This window comes from Portunus trituberculatus, chromosome 11 (genome assembly GCF_017591435.1).
Source record: "Portunus trituberculatus isolate SZX2019 chromosome 11, ASM1759143v1, whole genome shotgun sequence".
NCBI classification, from domain to species: domain Eukaryota; kingdom Metazoa; phylum Arthropoda; class Malacostraca; order Decapoda; family Portunidae; genus Portunus; species Portunus trituberculatus.
The window spans coordinates 3,020,234-3,030,083 of NC_059265.1; the positions used below are offsets into that span (position 1 = coordinate 3,020,234).

At 43.6% G+C, this 9,850-nt stretch overlaps 1 long non-coding RNA gene across 1 annotated transcript; it reads right to left on the reverse strand.

Annotated features, from left to right (window-relative positions):
- Positions 1-497: 497 nt before the first annotated feature.
- Positions 498-2,464, reverse strand: LOC123502361. Its single transcript, XR_006673976.1, has 3 exons — positions 2,406-2,464; positions 766-917; positions 498-559 (listed from the first exon to the last, which is right to left on the reverse strand). It is a non-coding gene; the product is annotated as an uncharacterized LOC123502361 (long non-coding RNA).
- Between the last annotated feature and the right edge of the window lie 7,386 nt (positions 2,465-9,850).

Below are 9,850 nucleotides of genomic sequence, written 5' to 3' on the forward strand. Positions count from 1 at the left end.
GCTGTCCCGTTCAATAGTGCATGCAGCCGCTCGCTCCCTCCTCCCGTCCTCCTTAATGCATGTTGTCTTGTGGTACACTGGTTGGGTTGGGGAAGCTTGCGTGGATGATAACACGTCGACGCATCTTCAGGAACCCGACAAACATCTGTACACTTAAAATGTTGCAGGTGAGATGAAAAAAATAAGTATGAAGTATGAGTCGGCTAACTTTATAGTAATGGAATATTCTCAGTGTGTCAAGAACAATTTAAAATTGTTTAAAGTTTGGAAGAATCTCATCCACTGCTTAATTACGCCATCTTTGCCACAGCACAGCCACAACACAACCAGAGTAAGACCCCACAGTATAAAGAAGTGAAAAACTGTTTGACTTATTCCAACAGCTAGGCAAAGAACCCCAAGGGAGCCCAGCACAACACCCACCACCGTGCCAGCTTGGGGAGTTGACACTTCAATGACCGCCTTCTCCTGACCGTTGCTGCTGCTGGGCGGATCGAACACTGCTGAGGGGATGGTCCACAGGGAGAGGATCTAAGCGACTCCACGCACTCATCAACGTCTGAGGGTGGAGAATTACGCGCTCAGAAACACAGATTTATTGCAACTTAAGGATAGATTTACACGCATTCCAGGAACACATTCAACAATACGTTGAGGAAAACTACAAAATTTATATCAGTACTCATGACAAATGAAGAGGTGAAGGAATGACAAGTTTAAGAAGACAGACCGTAGAGTGACATTGACAGTTCAGGGAGGCCTCACCTTCACACTTGAACTTTCTGACACGAGTCTGTACACTGCATGGCCAGCACTGGCAGTAGTATGACTCTCGAGTGTTGATGTAAAAAGGCTCACACACACCCGACATTCTTCTCCCGGCACTCCTCAATCCCACACAGCTGCACAAACTCATCCTGCCACAAGAAAGGCATTTGCTTCAGTACTGTCAAGTTTTGATTTTGTATTGTACTGTATACAATGTAAGAAAATCTGCAACTTTTATATGAAACAAAGGAGTTCAGGGCATGAGTTAAGCCTTGCGTGCCGTATTGACAAAAGCAAGGCCTTCTTCTCACCTCTCCGTTACTGCAGTAATCATAGAGCGAGGGTCTCTGATCAGGTGGGTAATGTGATCAGGGCAGTGGAATTTCGTGTTAATATAATTGAGGGTGTGGAGTTAATTCGTGTATTCAAGTGAGGAGAGAGTGTTTCTCTGTTGTTGGTTAAGAGTGCCGCGTCACTTTCATCGTTTTTTTGTTCGAATGTACTTTACTTTATTTGAAATATATGTAAAATTGACTTGGAAGAGAGTTTTCCTTCAATGAAAATCCCAGCCCGTGTGGTACAATGATAACACGTCGACGAATGATGAGTGATGAGCAGAGGACTTGTGTCCCGAGAGTTTTTCATGTAGGAAGAGCGCCAGCCAAGGGCAAGAAACAAACAAAAAAAAAAAAAAAAGGCCCACTTGAGTGCTGGCTCTCTAAAAGTGGAAAAGCGTCAGCCAAAACAAGGAGGAAATGCCTCGATATCTCTCTCTTCAAAGAAGACAAGTCGCAGGAATTCAGAAATACAGATGCAGGTAGGGAGTTCCAGATTGTACAAATGAAAAGGATGAATGATTGAGAGTACTGGTTAACTCTTGCGTTGGGAAGTTGGACACAATAGGGATGAGAAGAAAGCCTTGTAAAGCGAGGCCGCAGGACGAGGGAGGCATAAAAATAGCAAGATCTGTAGAACAGTTAGCATGAAAATAACGATAAAAGAGAAGGAGATTCAACATTTCGGCGGTGAAAAGAGGCTGAATTAGTTAGTCAGAGGAGGGGAATACCAAAACAATTGTTCAGTTTACTGTCCATATCAATTTGGAACACTGCTGAACCTGTTATAATGGTCAACAATTTGAAATCATTGAACCTAGCTTTGTCAAATCCCCTTGGATACTGCCAACATGAAAAACCTCATAGAACCAATAAACGCACTTACAATTCACTACAAGCACACAGTATGCACCAATACTGACACCACACCACAAAACACACCATACACAACTGACACACACACAAACAACTTAAATCACTCAAAACTAACCCAAAACACCCTGCAACACCTCAAAATATAAAAAGCTCACCCAAAACACATTACAGACACCCAAGTTACCAATATCATCCCTAGACACACACACACACACACACACACACACACACACACACACACACACACACACACATGTAGTGAACACCACTACACTACACTAGAGAGAGAGAGAGAGAGAGAGAGAGAGAGAGAGAGAGAGAGAGAGAGAGAGAGAGAGAGAGAGAGAGAGAGAGAGAGAGAGAGAGAGCAAACAAATCTTAACAGAAAAACAAGAACAACAACAACAAAACCACAATTTCCTTTACTCCTATATCCAGGGCAGAACACGGAGACACAGGCTTGCCCGACTTTAGTGAACAGCGGCGGGCAGTCAGTGTGGTGCAAGGTGTAGGTAATCTGCGCCGTGAATTGACCGCCCACAGCCTCCGCCACGTCCACCTCATTCTGCCTGTCGTCACCTGGGAACGAAGCGGGTAATCAATGATAAAGGACACTTGTTATAAGGGCCCACTGACACTGAGCTAGCCTGTTGAGGGCCTCAAAACATACTCAAAAATCCTTGTATAGGCCCAATTCACTCTTACACACACCCACGACAAACCACACATACCCAAACCCTCTTAAAATCTCAATAACATTCCAGAACACACTAAGAAAACACAGAACAGGTTAAAATACCTCCAAACTCACTAGAAACACCCAATATTTAATGAAATATCCCCACACACACCCAAAAGACCACTAACCTCCCCCACCACCACTTATAACACTCAGAACACCAACCAATCCTCAAAGTTCTCCCAAACCACACTCAAAACATGCTAATACTCACACACACCTCAATCCACTCCCAAAATACGTAAAATATACCTAAAAGATCTAACATATAATGAAAACAAACGAAATGAACCCCAAAGCATATTTATAACACTCCAAACTGCCTGCAACACTAATTAACAAGCTTAAAATACCCCAAATCTATCCCAAAACCAACAGTATGCATTATAAAGAACTTACCTAAATATTACACCTTGGCTTCTTCTCCTATTCCACCTTTATTTCTCATTTTTTCTTCATCCTTCTCCATTGTTACTCCTTCTTCTTCCTCCTCCTCCTTCCATCCACACGTCTGAGCCTAGAAACACATCAAAACACTAGATATTAGACAAAATATTCAGGAAATGGAGGGTGACTTAAGTATTATGGCTTTGCTGCTGCTCCTCTTCCTCCTCCCTTTCTCCTCTCTTCCTCTTTATCCTCCTTTATTTCAACTTTCTTCCTCTTTCTGCTACAATTATCTAAACATCTGAACCTAGAAACCCACGAAAACACGTAGAAATCACTAGATATTAGGCAAAATATCGACGAACTGTGGATTTGGAAAATTGGCGCCAGCCACTACCTGGGTGGGCTGTGGTCATCCGAGAGAGAACGGGAACGGGGGTGACTCGGCTAAATTACGTAAATCATTTCATTTCAAAAATGACTTTTACAAAAAACGAAGCCACGGCCAAATGCTTGTTATTTTATGACGTGATAAATACTTAAACTAATTTTCAAAATATCAAAATATCTCCAGCTTAACTGGTTTTTAAAAAAGGTCTAAATTAAGTACGTTAAAAGTACAAAAACATTTTAACCCATAAATCTCTTAAAACGTCCTATAAAGTCAAGCCATTTTCACTTGGCGTGTATTTTATCACATTTCAGGGAGTCTGAGCTATCTTTTAGGGCATTCTACAGCGTGTTAGACCGAGAAGCAGAAACGTGAGCAAATAAAATAAAGAAAAATAAGAGCTTTTTACAACAGCACCAAACACCATTTCAAAGTCCACATATTTCACTCAATAGATTGATTTCACACTTAAAAGAGGACAGACACTCTTTTGCTACCATAAAGGCCCACTTATACCTTGAAATGAAAAAGCTCAAAACTCCAGGTGGGAAATTTTGAGCGTTAAAAGCCTTTAACATACGCCATAAAACACCACTAAACGCCACATATTTACCCAGCACAGGCGCGGAACACACTTCAAACACAACGAAACATTTATAGAAACCATAAAAACATACCATGGAAGCGTAATATTAGCGTCAGGAAATATTCGAAAAAAAGTATTTGACCCAACTGGCTGGTGACGGGTGGGTGAGGGCGGGTGTAGGGTGTTGGCTAGGGGACCGTCGGGGGGGAAGCGGCCTGGAGGCAACACCGGCGGCGGGACATCCATATATAGCCTTTATCATCTCACCAAACCAAAATTAAGCCACACAGAGAAATTTTGACTAGACTAAATGAAATGTTAGACTGGTGGCTACCTTGTGACACATGTTTGGCCGAGGGTAAGTGAAGGAAACAAATATGAGAGGGTAATACAGACGCCTTGCTCTTTTTATGCTCCTTATACCATTACTTGAAAATATTTGCGTACTGTTTTCACTCTCATATGTAAAGAAAACCTAACATTAAGTGAATAGCCTTATAAATACCTTTAATAGACGAAGATTAGGCAGTGTGGTGAAGGCTTGAACGGTTTCTCATACTGATTGCCTCTTGGTGCTCCTTGAAAACTGTCGGTAATATAGCAACACTTCACTTTATTTGTGTTGTGTGTGTGTGTGTGTGTGTGTGTGTGTGTGTGTGTGTGTGTGTGTGTGTGTGTCTCTGGGTGTGGTGTGCATGGGTCAGTATAGCCCACCGCCACAACTGTGTTCACCACCACCACCGCTAAGAGACTACTGCCGTAGCAAAAGGTTATCTGTGAAGTCAGGACGCATGTATATATGTTTATGATAACTATCTGTCACTAAATCTCTTATTAATGAGACGCTATGCTTATACAAATACCACATGTCGATTTATTGGTTATTGTGACATCTTCCTCTTCGTTATCGTGTCCAGCTTTTGTTATTTGTCAAAGCAGGAAATATTAAATTGTATCTTGTTGTACAGCGAGTGTTGGCAAATCCCCGCGAGGCAATAAACAAGGTGCTTAAAAGGCAGACTGTACTATTTTTCTCATTCTCCATTTCTACCGCCTGATATACGAGTATTTCTGACAATAAACCAGGGTGACAGGACACTAAGTAGAGGAATATAGACTTTTTTTCTATCTACATACACATCTATATTGTTAATTATTTACGAATTTATTGACTTATCTATCTGCCTGCCTATCCATCTATCTATTTGTAGTTGCAGATAGTCAGTCAACTGTCAGTAAATATCAGTCAGTCAGTGAATCTATTAGTTAGACAGGCAATCTATCCATCAATCCGTCAATCTTTCAGCCACTCAATCAATCAATATTCACGATGCAAAACAAGCAAACACACCAATAGTTACCACCACAATCACCACCACCACCACCAATACACAGCACACTGACATCATCACCACCAACACTTTCTAAAGGTGTGTACACACTTACTGAATTTCCACGCATCGTTTCATCGTTGCGTATCACCTTATAATGCGTTACGGTGCAACAGGGTATTGTACCCATTTTTGCCTATCCGCGTGGTGTATCATCGTTGAGTGATGCAACAGTGTCATTCAGTTTGTTCCTGACCGTAGCCATGAGTGCAAATGTGCAGTTGTCTGTGGCCACGTTTAGTTTTATTCATGAACATCAAATCAATAAAAGGAAAAATGAATGACGGAGTTGGTGGGTGTCTACACTCTATGTATGTGTAATGAAACAATACTGTGTTGACTGACTTGAAATTCCAGCATGTGACGGAACTGTATCAAAACGTGACAAGGATACACACAACTGATTTTGAGTTTGTCTGCAATTGGGGTCAAAATTGCAAAAAATATTCATGCCCGTCCACGACAACACTGAACATGCAACTGGACGATCCCACGCTCCTTGTCCACACACACACACACACACACACACACGAAGGTTGGTGAGTTGTGTATCATTCCTTTGAGATGACGCCAAAATACCGAAAAATGGCGGATCGAACCCGTTGCGTAACTTTGTGTCATATTTTGACACGCAACGGTGAAGCACTATCCTGTCAACACTGCTACGCAACGGTGATCCGATACGTGGAAATGCAACAAGTGTGTACACGCCTTAATTAAAACACAAACAATATTCATACACAGTGTTACACCCGCAACCCCGACCGCCGCCCTCCACCGCTCCTCTGGTCCCGCGGCACGCAGGGTGGCCAGCCAGACAGCCGAGGTGACTCTGGGCGGCGGACTAACCTTCCTTCAAGACGTGTTTGTGTCCGTGGTGGAGGAATGAACTGATGGTGGTAGTGGTGGTAGTGGAGGACAGGATTCAGAGTGAGTGAGTGAGTGAGTGAGTGAATAAGTGAGTGAGAAAGAGGACAGGAAAGAATAGAAGAAAGAGGAAAAATAAGAATATCTTATCAGAGCACAACATTTTCTCTCCCTCTCCCCCACCCCAGGTCTCGTGTCTGGTGATGAAATGGACGTCTGGTCAGTGGTGGTGGTGGTGGTGGTCAGTTGCCAAATGAAAATATTCTACGTCACCAGCTCCACCTTGAAAAGTCGCTCCAGTTTGGTCATTACCACAGACTGATGGAAAGTTTGAAGTTAATTTGGGCAGCATGACGTTATGAGGATAATGAATATAATGATGTAAGAGCTGGAGAACCACTGATGAGAGAAGAGAGGCGAGAACTGAAGTGACAGGAAGCAGCACTTCCTGCTTGCGTCACGTGAGCGTATTGCGCGCTGGTTGGGCACGTGGTAAGAACCCAGTGAGCATGGCGGGAACTTAGTGAGCGTGGCGGGAGCCTGATCACATGCGTGTTATGACCGTAGTTAAACCCGATTGGACACAGTTATATCGTAGCGATATCAAGGGACGTACGCAGTAAAGGCTTGGTAGATACGTAGCAGTGGAGGGATTTCGCAATTCCATCACGTCTCCACTACGTCCTCAAAAATTTTATGAACGTGTTGAGAACCTGCTGCGCGTAGTAAGGACCGCCTCTGGTGTGATGGGGCCTTGACACGGAGAGTTTATCCCTGTCAGTGACGCACACCAAACTTGTCTCGGGAGCCTCGCTCGTCTCCTCTCCACCTCCCCCTCCCCCGCTGTTCCCCACACTCTCATCACTCGCCTTTTAAATCTCATTGATGTTTACTTGATTGATTGATAAGTTTATTGTTATAGCAGTGTATACACCATCGAACTGTTGTCAATTTACGTATGAATGAACCTAACAAATTACCAGCTTATGTATCTATCTATCTACACACAAGCATGTAGATATCTCCACCAGCACCGCCAACACCCACACCTGCCCACCTTCGCCATCATGAACGGCAGTGTGTCAGTTTACACAATACTACTAGTATTTCCATGCCACTATATTGTAGCATCATATCACCTCAGACGCTGGTCAACAAGACGAGACACAGCAAGGAGACCAAACCAGACCAGACCAGACGAGAGAGAGAGAGAGAGAGAGAGAGAGAGAGAGAGAGAGAGAGAGAGAGGAGAATCACGATACACACAAACACACACACACACACACACACACACACACACACACACACACACACACAAAGCTATGGGCGGCGTCAACAGCTCCACACCCACTGCCGCCCATATTTGTCCCGCCCATGCATGCTCACGCCCAAGCTTCCCCAGTCAGCCCATACGCCTCCGCAGCCGCCCTCACTATATAATGAAGTGACTCAAGACACACAGATCCACGTGTTCCGGAGAAAACTGACGTCTGGCAGGCGAGAGAGAGAGAGAGAGAGAGAGAGAGAGAGAGAGAGAGAGAGAGAGAGAGAGAGAGAGAGAGAGAGAGAGGGTGTTTACTAGAAGTGTCAGGAGGCGGCGTGTAACTCTTACAAAGAGTGTCTCCATCTTGTGGTGGTGATTGATGCACTACATAAAGCAGAGTTCAGTGTAATTATCTTCCAGCAGTCCACCTCGCCATGCCCTCTTGTGTTTCTTGTTAAAGCAGGCACCACCCTCCCCACGCATTATAACTACCATACGCCTAATTAACTACCTTACCGCTAACTGTCCACATGTGACTCCTTCAATGCACGACACACCTTCCTAGTACAGCCTGTCCACCCCGTCACTGTCCCATCACCGTCCCATCACTAATGACACTGTGGCACCATTAATTAACTACCCTTCACTATCCACTCACTCCCACACGTCACGTCACCCCTTCAGTGCATTATTATACAGCTTTCTATTAAAATATCCGCCCCATTACCGTCCCATCACTGTCTCATCATGTTTGTTACCTCCACTCTATTAATAGACTCACCCTCTCACTGAGCAGGTGGAGCTGGTGGACTAGGTGGGGCAAGTGGGGCGGTCACCGTGTTCCCAGGTCTCGTGTCTGGTGAGGAAGAGGACGTCTGGTCACTGGCGGCGGTGGTGGTGGTGGACGTGGTTGGGAGTTGCCAAATGGAAATATTCTACGTCACCAGATCCACCTTGAAAAGCCGCAAAAAGATCGCCAAATCATTGTTGTACATGCTACAAATGTTCCTAGACGAAGTAATTGGCTTGATTAACACACAGGCTAATCAGTATAGGGCCCCGTTGACCGTTTATCCCTCCGAGTGACGCAGAGCAAACCTGTCTCGGGAGTCTCGATCGCCACCCTCTAATCACTCGCCTTTTAAATCCGATTGATGTTTAATTGATTGATTGATAAGTTTATTGTTGTAGCAGTGTATACACCATCGAAATGTTGTTCATTTCCCTATGAATGAACCTATCAAATTACCAAGTTATCTATCTATCTATCTACACACAAGCATGTAAATATCTTCTCCAGCACCGCCAACACCCACACCTGCCCACCTTCGCCATCATGAACGGGAGTGTGTCAGTTTACACATTACTACTAGTATTTCCATGCAACTATATTGTGGCATCATATCACCTCAGACGCTGTGGCGCCATGCAACAAATTGTTGACTAATTTCGCTTCACTTGCAAACCAGATATTGTTTTGCATCTCTTTCAACTGATAGGAAAACAAGTCGATACATTATGCATTTTATTATATCAAGAGATATTGTGTTGCCATTAGAAATATATAGGAGTATCATTCACAAGATATCGTCATATCAGTAGGTATGAAAAATAAATACAAGTAACAAAAACTGCACCACGTTACAAGACACTGGCCAGACACTTAAATTAAGTATTGCATTGAAAGACTCACAAAACATCATCTTGGGAAACACGTAACAATACCTTTGTGCTTCACAACAGGAATGATGAGTGATGAGCAGAGGAATCGTGACCCAAGAGGTTACCTTCCTCTCTTAGTCTACACTCTCCTTCCTTAAATACTATATACATATGTACACCGTACACTCCTATTACAATGCTATGCATAACTTCTAAATATTACCGTTTTCTGCTGGTGTAGATAAAACCATACCCGCTACATATCTACAACTGTCTACAAATTCTACAAATTTATCAACCCAATCTACAAATGGTCAATGAAATACACTACACCAGTGATGAAGATCTGTGGCCAACCTTCAGAACTTCATTGGTACGTCTCCAAGAATCACCCTTTTCTTCTCCCTCTTCCTTTTTTCCTCCTCTTGTTCCTTTGGCAACACCGGCAGTAGTAGCAGTCTGGTGTCTGTTGTTTGTCATGCACGCTCACTCCAAAAACTTGCCTCACTTCTTTCTCGTTAGTAGTACTGAATCCTGGAACAAGAGATGGAACAATATTGAAATGGCGTCCTCCTCAATGCCTG